Source organism: Tetranychus urticae, chromosome 3, assembly GCF_039701765.1.
Source record: "Tetranychus urticae isolate SD_2017Ah chromosome 3, NJAU_TeUrti_SD_1.0, whole genome shotgun sequence".
Classification (NCBI taxonomy): domain Eukaryota; kingdom Metazoa; phylum Arthropoda; class Arachnida; order Trombidiformes; family Tetranychidae; genus Tetranychus; species Tetranychus urticae.
In genome coordinates this window covers 22,172,077-22,188,135 of record NC_142960.1, presented here as the reverse complement: position 1 = coordinate 22,188,135, position 16,059 = coordinate 22,172,077, and the positions used below count along the sequence as shown (strand labels likewise).

At 32.2% G+C, this 16,059-nt stretch overlaps 3 long non-coding RNA genes across 3 annotated transcripts; 1 reads left to right on the top strand and 2 right to left on the bottom strand.

The window, feature by feature from the left end:
• Positions 1-1,951: 1,951 nt before the first annotated feature.
• Positions 1,952-2,909, top strand: LOC149093614 (uncharacterized). Its single transcript, XR_016199619.1, has 3 exons — positions 1,952-2,048; positions 2,503-2,614; positions 2,726-2,909. It is a non-coding gene; the product is annotated as an uncharacterized LOC149093614 (long non-coding RNA).
• Positions 2,910-4,905: 1,996 nt separating this feature from the next.
• LOC149093613 (uncharacterized) lies at positions 4,906-5,484 on the bottom strand. Its single transcript, XR_016199718.1, has 3 exons — positions 5,352-5,484; positions 5,176-5,239; positions 4,906-5,028 (listed from the first exon to the last, which is right to left on the bottom strand). It is a non-coding gene; the product is annotated as an uncharacterized LOC149093613 (long non-coding RNA).
• Positions 5,485-8,531: 3,047 nt separating this feature from the next.
• On the bottom strand, positions 8,532-9,203 carry LOC107365116 (uncharacterized). The gene is made up of 3 exons (XR_001569356.3): positions 9,069-9,203; positions 8,872-8,944; positions 8,532-8,712 (listed from the first exon to the last, which is right to left on the bottom strand). It is a non-coding gene; the product is annotated as an uncharacterized LOC107365116 (long non-coding RNA).
• Positions 9,204-16,059: the final 6,856 nt, after the last annotated feature.

Genomic DNA, 16,059 nt, shown 5'->3' with positions numbered 1-16,059 from the left:
TCACCAAACACATTGTCCACGTAAGGCACTGCTTGCTCATTAGTCAAGGTAACACAAATGGTTCTTGTTCTAACAAGATTTTCGATGGCTGTAGCTACTGCACTTTTATCTAAAATAACTTGATGATTGTTCAGTGCTTGATGTTCCTCATCAAGGAGAGTCCACTCTGATGAATTTGGTAGTTGATACCTTTGTAATACAACTCCTTCATCAGTACGCACAAAATTAAATTTAATTTTAACAGACATCCTGTCGACTGCGCCAGAATGTTGTGTCCCAAAATCAAGAAAATAAAATAATCAAAAGAAATGAAAGGTTGGAAACACAACACAAGTGTAAACTTAGTGTAAAGCAAAAAGTAAAGTTTAATTGAAATCAAAAACTAATGTTTACGGGTTGAAGGTTAGTGAAACTCTGAAAGTGAAGTCTCAAAGTGTACTCTAAGATGGACTCTGACTTAAGTTTGGTCAGTTCGGGCTTAAATAGGGAAAATTAGGAAGTGACATATGGTGTAAAAATGTGTAAAGGGAATACAACGGACGGAAATGAAGTCAAGTGGTCATAGCCTGAGGGCAAGTTAAGGAGAAGAGATTGGTACAATAAAGTAGCTTATTGGATTAAGCAAAGAATGTGAAAGTCGCAAAGATAAGTAATTATCTCAACGGAAAATTGTGAATCTAAGAAGAAGATTTGAATTAAGTATTACAATTATTATTGGTAAACTAATTAAGTACTGATCGATGGAAGACTGATGGGGTGATAGGCTGATGTGCGATTGATGGGTGATCGGTGATGGGTTGATGGAAGTATCCAAAAATTCAAGAGTGGGACATAACAAGTGTTACCAAATATCAAATAAAATTCGATTGACGTATCAAGTTCAAGAGTCAAATTCCCGAGAAATGAGGTCTGATGTCTTCGAAAGTTATTTCTGCGCATCTTCTCAAGTAAGCAACATTTTAAATCAATTTTCAAGTTTTTTGAGTTAAGATTATGGCTGTACGTCTTGGTAATGAAATCGCAAAGGGGATTTTCAAAACTGCTAAACTGAAGCAAATCTTTTTCATTCTTTTTCAATTCATTTTTCATTTCTAATTGCTTTAAACCAATTAGTATTAACATTATGCACCTGGTTTGTGTATTGGAATTCTTTTTACTTTAACTGTCATTGTCTTATCATAAAAAGCTATTGATATAAATATTTTGAGTAATTTTTTGTTGCAGTAGGTTGAATATGAATCGCAATAGATTATAAAGGATAAAGACCAAAACTGCCTAAGAAATAGAAATCATTTTCAAGAATCACTTCTGATGACTAGAATGTCCCAGAATAGTTTGGCAATCAAAGAGATTTACGATGGACAGCTAGAAAGAGTGGGCAATTTCGATATGTCCTTACATTGCGTAGCTATGTTTTAATCATTGAATCAACTTAACTGTTTGTAAAGAACCTTGTTTACATCATAGAACCATTTCAGTCCATTTACGAAGCCGAAAACTAATCTTTCATCGTCTAGAAATGGAAACTTTAATCACTAATTAAATATTTAACAACTGTTTGCAATGACTGTTTTCACTAGTCTAACTTAAAATAATTGCAAATGTAACTGAGTAAACCGATTCATTGATGGGGTGATGAATTTGATAAAATTAACTAAACATTGGAGAATAAACGTTGCAATGATGCAACGATATTATTCAGAGAATGAAGATTTTATGAGTCAAAAATCTGATTGAATACGCCATAAATGATACTTTTATCTGATGCAAATCAATATCCGCAAATAGCATGTTCGTAAACTTTGTAAAACTTTGACTTACAAAGGTTTGTTAGTGTTTCATATCGTATTACTTGTATTTTATATGTTGACAGATGGTGTCTATGATGCTAATTTTTGTTAATCTAACCCTGACTACTATGGTATATAAAGCTTATTCCGCACAATCATTTGTTACAATCCTTTCTCAAGTAAGATTCACTATATCGTGTACAGTGTCACCATGAAATTCCTTTCTATCTATTTTATTCTATCGTGTTGGGCATTCTAGTTAGTATCATATTCCTTGCAGATTCATTATTTGGTTTTCATTGTTGTTCCTTATAATGCGATGCAATATAACTAATTTGTAAATTATGATAGACGCTTGTGCGAGCATAAAATACAGCTCCCAAAATTAATTTTTTGCTTATTTTTAAATCATGAACGTATTTAGATAATTCAGTTTTACACTGGTTGTTAATTTATGAAAAAAAGATAAATAATTGATGTTAGGTATTTTTGTTTTCTTGGTCATTTGTTTGTTACGTGCTTTTCATTGGTGCTACTAGAAAGAAACTAAATCTTTTTATCCCCAACGATGATTATCTAACTACAGATACTGATGTAAATTGATAAAATGAAGTTAATCTTTCTTTTTGATTAAGCTGCGTAAATTTTCTATTAATAAGCACAAAATCAATTTTCGGAGCTGTATAACTCAATTTACGTTTTTTCCTTGCAGATTTGTCCATCATTATGTCTTCAAAAATACCGTCGTCCCGTCCGGGGACCCCCTTCGACCAAAGTATGCAAAACTAGCGCAGATTGTGAACCTCCAGAAGTTTGTCTAAATGGTAAATATCTACAGTTTTATTCAATTTTAATTCAACTCGATGCGATTAAATTACATACATTCAGTTTTACATTTTATTTGTGTCTAATATTTTATATTTATTTTGTTTCAGGCATTAGCATGTGTGTAGCACTACCGGAAGAATTAGAATTGAAGCCGAGGTATTGATAATTGTGCTATCCTGAGCGTGACCTTTTTCAGCAAGAATTATCGATTTTATTAAATTTCTATGATAAACAAACATAATTAAGCTATTATATCTTTCCATCTAAAATGAATTAAAAAACTCATACACTTGAAAACTTTTGTCATTTTTTATCTTTAAGTAAGTAAAGTGAAGTAACGAAACATACGGCAAGTACGACGGAAGTATTTAAGTAATAATTGTTTGTGGTCATTTGCGCTACTAATGATCTCAGATTTTGATGAAGAAAATAAGTGAAAAAAAGATTAACATTTCAAGTTAAGTTTCAAGTTTTGTGAATTAAGGTTATGGTTACTTTAATGGACAATAGCCGAGAATCAGCTCAAGATTCAGAATTGATTGAACCATATATCAATCAAAAGCTTTTATCACAAGCTTTCCATTGATATAAAGTTTGATAAATTCAGAATTAGAGTTTCCATAAAAAAACCATCTTTTGAATAGCCTAATTTACTTTGGGGAGACAAAATTCTAGTATTAAAGAGTATTTTATTCAGTATGTAAATAGCTTCGTTGATTATTGGCTCTACTCAAATGAAAATGATTGTTATTGCCTTGTGCGCTTTTCACGGTCCGATGTTATGAATCGATGGTCTGACCTATTTATGAATGACGGAAACAGGGAATGTTTTCTCGGAAGTTGCTTTTATTTGCTTTGATAGATGATTCATGTTTGTGCAACACAGATGAAACAATCTTACAGCTCATCACCAGATACTCAAAACTAGGTTTATTTTCATTCAAATTGTCTTGCTGTTATAATATTTGCAGTATTTAAAGAAACATGAACCTTGAATAATTAAATGGTTTATAACTGGAATCGTTGTGTTAAAAATAAGTTCAATGGTTGTACACGTTACAACTAGATGAATCAATGAAACTGAATATTTCATGATAATTGTCAAAAAGTAAAAAAAGAATGTAAATTGATATGAGTCAACCTTTTTCCAGTCTGAATTGTTTGATCAGGTGATGAAGCTAATCTAAAGCCGACTCTGAATCGGAATTCAAATGAACTTGAATGCAATTTCTACAGTCTATGGTAAAAATTATGAAAATTTAAGACAAAAATGTTTATCCGTTTATTAGCTATACAATGGATACGAAAAATCTATTTGACTAACCAACCTATTAGGTTAAGGCAAGCAATACTACGAAACTGCTGTTCGATATTGTCGGTTTGATTGTTTACCTTTTGTTGTAATCTCACATATTCATTGGCAATGTGTTCATACTTATTTAGATGATTAAAAAACTTTCATAATAATGCTGACCTTTCATGGATCAATGCATAGATATTCAATTGTTCAATGATTTTCAAATGACACCAGTTTCAATTGAGATGAACAAAAAGATATTGTCCGACATGATGATGGATTTTTATTGAATCAGATAATGTTTACTTTTTGTTATACACATGTCTCTCCAGAATGATCGAAGATGATGAATGATGAAGCAACGAATCAAAAATTTTGCTATAAATTTTTGGTAGTTCAAAGAAGAAACTAGAACTTGAATACCGTAGGTTTTTACTTTAGTTTTACTTTGGTACTAAAATTTGCTATTGGTGAAAGATTCATGTACATGGTTCATTTAGGAGCCAGAGCTTGTCGAGAAAAATATGGCAACTCGTAAAACAGGCTTACTGAGCATATAAAAAATCCGTTCATGTTCTTATTCCTTATAATAGTATAAACCTAACGCCTGACCATGCTCAAAAAAGATCTAATTGAAGTAAAACAACCTAATGGCTAAATCACGTAATCTAAGCCTTGAAAATAGATTTGCTTGAGCGTTAAACGATAGAGTTAATCAATAAATGTATCTACACAAAATTACAGTATTTGTTTTTGAAAGTGTACGAAAATTAATGCCCGTGGCTGTATAATTTCATGAAAAACATAAAATTTTTTGCAATTTCTGCTGCTCTAAGCTACAAAATGAGAATGGATTATTGTACATTCCAAGAGTTAGTACTTTACAAAAGTATTGGCGTTAGTGAGAGACAACCTTGATTTCAAACAGTTATCTCTCAACTCTATTGACCGTTATTTCATCCGAGAAAAAATGACAAAGTTTTAAGCATATTTTTATTTGTATCAATTTTCTTTATTCATTTTAATCTGAGAATGAGCTAGCTTAAAAAGTTTAGTTTCTCATTCAATAGCCTTAAAACAAAACACAAGACCCAGGTGCTGGTGGTGGAAAATCTAAAAGATGAATGAAAGATTAGGTATGGAAGGATGAAAAAGAAATTACTGATGATAACTATTGAATGTATTGAAACCTTGACATTGAACAAATTTTTTATATCGTGAAAGATGAAATATTAAAAATGTTAAACTCAAAGTACTCACCAAAAAAACAAGCTTCATCACGATTACAATCCTTGTCACTCTGGCAAGACAAAGATGGACAAATCTGCAAGATAAGAATAAAAATCAATTCATGATTTTACAAGTTATAATCAGGATCGATACAACAAAATTGAAAAATCTACTTTGATGCACAACAATTCTCAAGAATAACTTACTAGAATGTACAAAGATAATAAAATAAAATAAATGGAAATGAACCTCATAGTGACACGGTATACAGTATTATGAATCTAACTTGATCAAGAATGAAAAAAAACTGAGAAATAGTTGCTTCAGTTACTATTGGAACATGTGTTATTTTTCAAAATTATACAAGACATCGTATTGCATGTAAAGTATATAATCATGCCATCAATGTTTATTGAACTGTACCTGCTGCCACTATGATGTCTGTAATACGGGGTGTTAGAAAATCAACTAGACCTGTTTGAATGATAATAACTTCGAAATTGCTGGGCCATTTTTTTTATTTTTGGTATCATTAGAAAGCTCAAAAACTCAAAAAATTCCGTTCATTTTCAAACAGGAAAATTCTGGGCCGAACTACCAATCCCAAACGATGCAAAAAAATTGGGAAAATTTTAGGTGAAATTTCAAGAAATTTTGGTTAATTTTACTATGGGGTGAAAATTCAATAATAGGGAAAATTTTTGCTGGATAATTAATTGAAATAAAAAGTTAAAGCATATTTTTCGACATACATTCAAGATTCTTTTGACCCTAAAAAGTAAGAAAAATTCGAGTTCGAAATCAGTGCAAAATTCGAAAAACCAAAAGAGAAAAAAATTTAGTTTTCGTCCATTTTTGAGAGCTAAAGTTATGCGAAAGTTCTTTTTTCCATTCTAATATTTTTTCTAGTCAAAGACGATTCTAACAATATATCACGAGTCTGTTTACTCTGCTTGGTTCGGAAAATATTGAAGCGCAAACAGGTCTAGTTGATTTTCTAACACCCTGTAGATGCATTTGCATCAGATGATCGAGTCATGAATATTCATTGTTTTTAACTTAACTAAAAAGGGCAATGTCCAAAAACTTTGATTTCACCGTTAAGAGTTGGGACTTAGTGAGTTTTTAGGGGTATAAAAACTGAGTCTATTAGTGCTATTGAAAATTTGTTTGAGTCGCTAGTTTTCGATAAAATTGAGGTCAAAGTTGAAGCTTCAATCGCCTTTATTTCAATAATAAAACCATATTTTTTCATGAAACTCATTTTCCTGGTGTAAATTTTGGTGATTGACCAGAAAATGAAGTTATTTTCAATGAAAAAATTCTCTGTTCAGATCAAATAGATCACTTCAATTTTCAGTTAAATTCCAAAAAATTGCCTAACTCAACATGTTCACCCATGAGTTTTGCCGGTGCAAAATGAGTCTCAGATCTCTAACTCAAGCAATTACAGAAAGTGGTCAATCTAACTGAAAATTGAAGTGATCTGTTTTTGATATGAACAGAGAATTTTTTCATTGAAAATAACTTCATTTTCTGGTTAATCACCAAAATTTACACCAGGAAAATGAGTTTTATGGTAAAATCTGGTTTTATTATTGAAATAAAGGCGATCGAAGCTTCAACTTTGACCTCAATTTTATCGAAAACTAGCGAATCAAACAAATTTTCAATAGCACTAATAGACTCAGTTTTTATACCCCTAAAAACTCACTAAGTCCCAACTTTTAACGGTGAAATCAAAGTTTTTGGACATTGTTCTTTACACAAGAAGAAAGTGGAAAAAGGGATTATTCTAGATTCAAATCTTTATTACTTGTTCTTAGAGTTTTAGATTCTTAAACCCCAAGAGTCTCCTTCCTTAACTCTAAAGTCAAAGTCTGAAGCATTACAAACTCTCATCTAGGCACTTTTTATGCCCAGAGAAACTCAAGAAATCAAAAATCAAGGGATCAACTTGTTAAACGAAACAATAATTTCTCTCTCAAAATTGTCAGTCTGTAATTCCTTGGTCCATGTGAACAACTATTTCTTTCTGGGGAATTTCAAAGCTGTAATAAGGTAAGATCGCGAACTTCCTATCGCGGATTTAATTGGCAGTAACAGACAATAATTTCCTCTTTTTTAACAATAAAAACAATTATTAGCGCCATTACCTTCGCATAAGCATAAAAGCGACCGTTGTATTCCAAAGGTGAACTAGGTGTTTATAGTATTTATTTGATCAAATTTAACTTAATAAATGGAAAAAAAGTTAAATAATACTAATTCTGTCCAATGACAAACTTATTCAATCAAATTCATTTGGCCAGTCAAACTTGTTAACCGATATTTCAAACTAATAATTAAATAAATACTACGTCCAAGCACTAGTTCCAGTCATTTTCTAGTTACCACTTTGGAGTCATCATTACAACTCAACTCAATAATCCTTTAGTTAAAATAAAGAGTTAGTTTTGCCCTTCTGACCATTGTTAAGAATAAGAAATGGATTTGTCAAGACAGGGAAATAGACAGAATAAAGAAAGAGGAGAATAATTTCGACCATTTCTCTTTCTGAATTTAAACATTCAATGTTTGAATGTTACATATATTTCAATGAGAACGTTTAGATTGGCTGAAATTTTCAATTATTTCGAATGTAATTTTTAACGATATTAGATCATAGATATCAAATAATTTTGTTAAATTTTATCATTTTCATAGTTTTGAAAATCAATGAAGATTCAACGCTGGGCTGTTAAAATGTTATAACTGAAGCAAAAGTTGATACAGACCACGCATTACATATCAAGTTATTAATTACATTGCAACGGTTGTTCCGAGGAGTATCTCAGCTAGAAAAGACGATCGAATTTCAACTTTGACCTCACTTCGCTCGAAAAATGTCGATCGGAGAAATTTTTTAATAGCATTAATAGACTTAGTTTTTATATCCCATTCAAATCCATAGAGTCTCAACTCTTAACTCGAAAGGAAAATTTTTTGCATATACTCCTTTGAATCTTGTTTACTTCCTAAAAATTTTATGTTTGTTTGGCGTTTTGGAAAGGAGCTTTAAAACGATTCGACATCATTTTAAATCGTTAAAAGATAGTAGTTATTCATATTGGGCTATTCAGTTGACCTTTACAGCGATTCGAAGGTATAGCTTCTGAAAGGTTGATGGAACAGACTTCAACTATTAGATTGATGAATCATGAGATCGAATGCATAGGTCATTCAAGGTCAATTCGTTTTTTACCTCTAAGCGACCGATAAGTAAACAAAAAGCTATTCTCTCCTCATCATGCAATTTTAAAATTCGAATCAAGAGCAGGAATAAAATTCATCGTTGTGTTCAGTCATAAGCGTTATTTCGACAACTAGATAAAAGACAAATATGGTAATAATTTAAACAAATGCTTTTTTATTCATTTTACATCACAGAAAATATTTTTCAGCTCAGAATTTCATATAACAGTGACAATAAAAGTAGACGATTAGTTCGGGTAATTCAAATTATAGAATCATCCTCCAGATTTACTGACGTTCATTTTGCAAGGTCTCCGTCATTAACGCATTGTCCTAGTCAAAGGATGAAATAAAACGCAATAAAATAAGAAGTTAGAAGGTGTGTGAATATATAATGATCATGATAAAATTCCATTTCTTCAACCATAAACTTTGGTCATAGAAATAACCTTTGATATCGAAAAGATGAATTGATAAACTCTAGATACTCACCTCCCACACACAAATCAGAATTTTTTAGACAAGGTTTTTGGGCGGAGCAAGCAGTCTGAAAAGATGGATAGATCTGAAAGAAAAAGTGAAAATTTTATGAAAATTGTCGATCACAATCAATACGAAAATCGTATTCGTTTGTTTTTACGCTTGAAAATAATAAGCAAATTATAAACTTATGATAATATGATACTAACTAGGACGCTCAGGAAGAACAAGATAAAATAGAAAGAAATTAATTTCATGGTTTCACGCTGTAAATAGATGATTAACAGTACTGAAGTAATAATGAAGTGAACTGATAACCTCTCGATTCGGCAGAAGCTTTATATACCTGAAATTTATTTATTCATTGATCACTGACTATACTGTAACTGGTAAACTTTGTTCGATAACTAGTGTGTAAATATAATTCAATTATTAGCAATTTAAATTAATTTGCTGATAGTTTTCATGTCTGTTTGAATAATTCAAGTACAAGCTACATATTACTAGGTGAGTCAAAATTGACGCAAGTAATTAAATTATTATAAGAAAAGTATCAATGTTAGGTTAAAAAAGATTGCATTTCGTCATCTGGAAGCAATAAAACGATACTTGCAGATATGCTTATGACGGCATGTGATGTATCAGCTATATGCAAATCTTGGTCAATACAAAAGCGAATAGTTCAATTCGTTGTTGATGAATTGTTGAAAAAAGGTGACTTGGGAAAGACTCAACTGACAGCCTGTACCAATGATGGACAGGGACAGACAACAAGAGTTTCCAGTTATGCAAGTAACATTCATCGATACAATTTGTCTACCCATTTATCAAGTTTGCTAAGTTGAACGACAAAAACTTCTGATTTTAACTGATTTCATGTGTTTTTCTTATCATTTAAATCTGGCCTTTTTGATCAGCTTTTGAGTTATTTTTGGCCCTACTTGGAACCCCTTTATAGAACATGTGCAGATAACCGTTCGAAATGGAAGGATACTCAATTGTCTGAGAATTTGGTCGAAGAAACTTGACAAATTGCCATTGTTTCAAATGCCACGGAGATTGTTGTTTGAGATGGTCTGAAAGATATATACTTGCCACACATAATTGATACATTTATTGTATTCATTGCACCAAATACATATTGATGCCTTTGTGATACACATCATGCACATAGATATCTGTAATATTAGAGACACATCTGTGTCAATATGAAATGTTTATTGTATATTGATACATGAAACCAAGTTAACCAAATGAGTTAAAACAATAAAGCTATTATTGAACAAAGTTTTATTTTTGCACATCAAATAATGTTAATGCCTTTGTCATGGCTAGTTTAGCAGTCAATTGGTAGGACTTTTGGTGGCTCACACTCAGCAACAGTCCGACTAATTCTTATCATTCTCACAACGATTGGTAGAAAAATGTTTAACTGTCGTTTGCCTCACTTTTTTTAATCAGCAAATGAATAGTCTTTTTCACGAAACCATCGAAGTTGTAAAAGTGTCACATTTTAGTGGTGATTGGTACTCAATGTTTTCAACCAGGCCAAACAAAAGTTTAAGTTTTTCGAGTCGAATGTCTTTTTCATCAAAATCAAGAATTAAGGGGAAAAAGTTACCGTTAGTCAAAGTTCAGACATGTTCCCATGCTTTTACTATAAAAATTACGGATTAGGTTTCTCTAGGGCCACGAATATTGCCCAAAATGGTATCAAATGTCAAAAAATAACGTGTCACTGTTGAGGAACATCATAAAAAGCAGCAGCTATAAATCAAACTCACTCATCCAAATAAACTAAACACTGATTATACTTCAAACCAGCTAAAACTACATCCATAGTGCGCTGAAAAGTTGAAGGAGCGCCCGTCAGACCGAATGGCATACGAATGAATTCATATAAACCATCCTGAGTTATAAAAGCAGTCTTTTGACAATCATCTGGATGTACCATTAATTGCCAATATCCTGAATTTAAATCAAGAGCAGTAAAGTAAGAACTTCCTCTTAGGGATGACAAAATAATATCAATATTTGGTAAGGGATAGACATCCTTTTTAGTAATGGCATTGACCTTTCGAAGGTCTACACACATACGTTTACTACCATCAGGTTTGGAAACTAATACAATGGGGCTAGCCCAAGGGCGAAAAGAGGGTCTGACGACTCCTTGCTCAATCATTTCCCCAATCTGTCTATTGATTTCTTTTCTTTCAGCCTCTGACCTTGGATAAGGATTACTTTTTATGGGTGGATGGTCGCCCGTGTCAATAATATGAGGAAACAAAGTACATTGACCCAGGTTTTCTTTTCCAAAAGCCAAAGCGGGCAGAAACTCACTCAAAAGTTGTTTGACTTGTTTTTGTTGAGAATGGTCAAGATGATCTAGCTTTAAAGAATCTAAATTTTCTTTCTTATCCATTTCTCTTAAGTCTGAAGTTTCACTTTTTAACCCGTCAGACCTATTGTCTGTTTCACATTGGGAAAGGGAATTATCATTATTTTGAATAGAAAACGCATCAATGGATATTTGAAAAGATAAAATTTGATCATTAGGCGAGGAAATATCAACCTCGTTTACAACTGTCAGACCTAAACATCTAAGGTTGCTTGGTGTTTCGACAATATTTAAATCTAATGGTATAAGACCATCATTTGTTTCAAATTGGTACCCTAAGTTTAAGGAATACCGAGTACAATCAGAATTTGTAGTAAAATCAAAACGGTTAGACTTATCAATTTGTTCCGTTGGTCCGGTCTGAGCCTGTACCTTCATGGTACGTAAGTCCAATACAACACCAGCAGCTTTGTTAAAATTATTTCCCAACAATAAAGGATAAGTAAAATCGTCAGCGACCACTAATAAATTAGTCCAAACAGCAGTTGGGATACCAGTAACTTGTATTAAACATCTTATCTTTCCCAAAATAGAAATATGATGTCCGCTGGCTGAAGTGATATTAGGACCCTCATAATGGCGCATGTTGTTAGGTTTAGGAACGGAAGAAATTCGGATGATGGATACAGCTGATCCAGAATCAATGATGCACTTTAATCGTTTCTCATCAACCCAAGCAGTAGCAAATACATAATTTTCATTTTCATCTGAGGTTTCACTTAATGTGGAAACTCTATTCACAGCTTGGTCTGACGTAGTTGGAGGTGCAGGCAGAGCGTTTGATGGAGAGGGATGAGAGTCATTAGGGGTGTTAGGATTAGGACCTCGAGTGAAAGTATTTCCAGTTCGAATTGAATTGGTGTCAGGCCTGACATTTCTTGAATAATTTGGTGGATAATATTGAACCCAATCTTCGCGAGTAGAATGGGAATGTTGGTCAAATGGAACGGAATTATGGAACTGATTAAAATTAGGGTTATTGTGGTTATAACGTTGATTTGGATAACTGGTCTGACGGCTATTTGGATAACCGGTCTGATGGTTATTTTGATAACCAGTCGGACGGTTATTTTGGTAACTGGTCTGACGGTTATTTTGGTAACCGGTCTGACGGTTATTTTGATAGCTGTTGGGATTATTATAAGACGATTGATTATATTTGGATAATAACAATCTACAATTGGACTTATAATGTCCGGTTTTCTTACAATAATAGCAGACAGGTTGATTATCAGTAGTCCTTTCAGGACGAGACTGAATGGCATTTATTTTTATGAAAATTCGCATTTTTTATGCTCATTGGGGCGTAATCAAAACCATAAGGACTAAATTGGAACTAATCGGCAAAAAGAATTCATCCTTAGTTGTAAAAATTGAATAAGACCTTGTTAAATAAACTTGCTTAACCCCATTCGTGTAAAGCGCTCCTGGAGCTTTGAGCAGTCACCTGGATCGCTAGAATGTAGTGGAAAATGAATTTGGGTTTTGATTACGCCCCAATGAGCATAAAAAATGCGAATTTTCATAAAAATAAAAAATGTAAATTAACGCAGTTTTGAAACTTAAATGTCAATAACTCAAGCAGCGTTCATCACAGAGTGTCGAAAATTGATCAGGAAGATTTTTTGTCTTCGAAAATGATGTCCGGCCCTCAGAATGACCTCTAACATGAGCAGCAGCGATTTCCGAAAAATGACCTTGAATGACCTTGTCCTTGAAACATAAAAAATGAATGTCCCCCAAACTCACTGCATTCGATTCTCAGGCCAAAGGTATGTCTGGTTGCAAAGTTATTGGCGTTCAAAATCTTACTAAGTAGCTGAATAGCCCTGTATACTGATAACTTATCGATAATTATTAACTAATAATAACTGAACTATTCTAAACTAAACAGATAATTTTATTGAGAAAATATTTGCATTTTTTTCTTGAAATGAATTCTGAAAGGCTGCAGATGAGAGTAGAGATGTGCGATTATTAAAAAACGATTATCGATGATGACGCAATGTTCACAGAAAAAATCGATAAATATCGATATTATCGATAAATCGATTTAATTGAACAAACCCGATATAATACAGTTAATACTTCAAGAAAGTGCCAAAAATATTGTCACCGAGCCGGGTTCCATGTGTTATATGATGATGAGGATGATGGGTCTGACGACCGTTTAAGATGATGAAACATAAAGAAGACATAATTTTTCTGGTTGAACTTTCTTTATTAATTCTATGGTTACATAGGACTGCTGTTAAACACATAAATAAAGAAAGATACATAAGACTAAGCAACACCAAGCAATATCTTAACTCAAATATATCAAACTGAACTCGAAAAACCAAACTTGTTGTTCCACAATCTAAACGTAATAATTTCAAAACTAAGCTTATGGATCCTTGATCAAATTTTACCAATTCTTTATATAGTCCCGTTTGGGAGAGCAGAGTTCGTGACCTTAAGTCACCAGATGGTCGTTTGACCTTCTTTCTTTCTTGATAGTTAACTTTATCAATTTACGATCTGGGAAAGTTGGGTCTGACGGACCCTTGAACCTATTTTTAGGCTTTTATCCGTATACAAATACCTTATTTATTGGTTAATTCTTAACAATTTACGAGTTAGGTTAGCAATTTCTCAGAACCATTTAGCTTCTCGGATAATTCTTTTAATCATAAAATAAGTTTCATTTAACCTTATTCAAATCTCTTTTCTTGGAAATTTTGCTTCTTAATTCTTTAACCTTACATAAAATAGATCAAAGTTTACTTCGCTGTTTCATTTATTCCAAGAAATCCCGGGTCTGATGCACATTTTATTTCTAATTCTTTAGTCTGATAATAATTTTAGTAATCAAAATCCAGGGTCTGACAATATCATCATCGTATACTTCACACTAGTCTTGGTGTTGTGTATAATTTATACAAAAAACACTTCAAAGGTGATTCAGTTTTCCGTTTCCATGATGCGGATGATCAAAATAAGTAAAATTGAATCTCAATGTGTTTGCATTTCTTTGCTGACGGTTACTAGTGAGAAAGTGCTTGTTAACTTAACCTTGATAACAAGTATCATTAGAGCTCATTCTGATCAATTTAATTATCAACTGTTATCATTCTTTCTCTTCCTATGCGGTGACGTCGATCTTCTAAGCAGTTAAATCGAGCAGTTAAATATCACTAAATAGTTAGTGAATTGTGATTGTAACCTTTAGAATTTGTAAATTAATTTTTAATTTTACTTTGCAGATTTGTCCATTTTCATGTCAGTCGTGTCGCAGAGCGCTTGATTGTCTTCCTGGTCAAACTTGCTTTCCCGGTTAGTAGTTTTATTTATCACCTTCATTTCAATTCAATTTATTCAGTTTTATAATTAATTTCTGCTTCAGTCTTTCATATCCATTTAGTTACTCAAATCAATGCACCACTCTTCGAATTGTATGACACTTGTATTAAGGAATTGAGTTGAAAATGTGGAGGATGATTTCATAAGTTAAAATACCTTAGCTAGGAATTTTCAGCAATCCTCTATGACGTTTTTCATTTTTTCTATGGGATGCTAAGCTAGTGCAGCTATTAGATGCTCGGTTCTATCAAAATGAATAAAAAAAACTGCTAAATTTTTTGTTGTTCGCTTTTTTCTTTGTTGAAATAAAGATTTTAACCGCAGATTGGTTTGAGTGACAACTGTTTGCGGTATAAATACAGGAACTTAATTTCTTAGATTCCGGATCTCGGATTCACGAGAAATGACTGTGACCCGAGATCTCTAAATTTTCGTATAAGAAATTAACAGAAGTTTTCAAAGTTGCAACCTTTGCACAATGTCTTGACAATTTTTGTCGTGGCAAAGCACTTAAATCAAAATTGTTTCTACCTTGAACGTTTAACGATACAAATTCAATTTGAGAATCTTTTTAAAATGAAACAATGTAACGTTTATTGGAAAATGAAAAAGTTGTTAATAAACTCTAAATTGTCAGTTAAAATGAATGTCGATCTATTTCATAACTCACTGACTCAGCTCTTCTATTCCATTTTTCTTAACTTTCACCAATCATTATTTCATTCACTTTTCTATTTTGTAATTTCTAATCTGTTGTTAACTAGAAAGAGAATGCAAAGAATCGTGCTTGATCGTTAAAAAGTAAAACTTAGATACTTGAACCTATTTTTAGGCTTTTATCCGTATACAAATACCTTATTTATTGGTTAATTCTTAACAATTTACGAGTTAGGTTAGCAATTTCTCAGAACCATTTAGCTTCTCGGATAATTCTTTTAATCATAAAATAAGTTTCATTTAACCTTATTCAAATCTCTTTTTTTGGAAATTTTGCTTCTTAATTCTTTAACCTTACATAAAATAGATCAAAGTTTACTTCGCTGTTTCATTTATTCCAAGAAATCCCGGGTCTGATGCACATTTTATTTATAATTCTTTAGTCTGATAATAATTTTAGTAATCAAAATCCAGGGTCTGACATTCATCCCCTCTACGAAAAGTCCAAAGTCCCTTTTGGACGTGTCCAAATAAGTTTTCTTCACAATCATTAACTTTAAACGATTATTTTATCAATTTAAAAGAAATTAGGAGCAATTCAGACCAAAAATCATTTAATCTTGATTCAAAATTGGCGCTTTTTAACCCAAATTCTATGTTAGTTCACTAGTTAACAGATGGCGCCAATGTATCAGTTTCCTTTTTCCGTATTCACCATATTTGTTTACATTTATTCCCGCACTTTTGTCTGATATCCTTGTATTCATACTATTTATTCTTATTTCTCAATTATATTCACACTT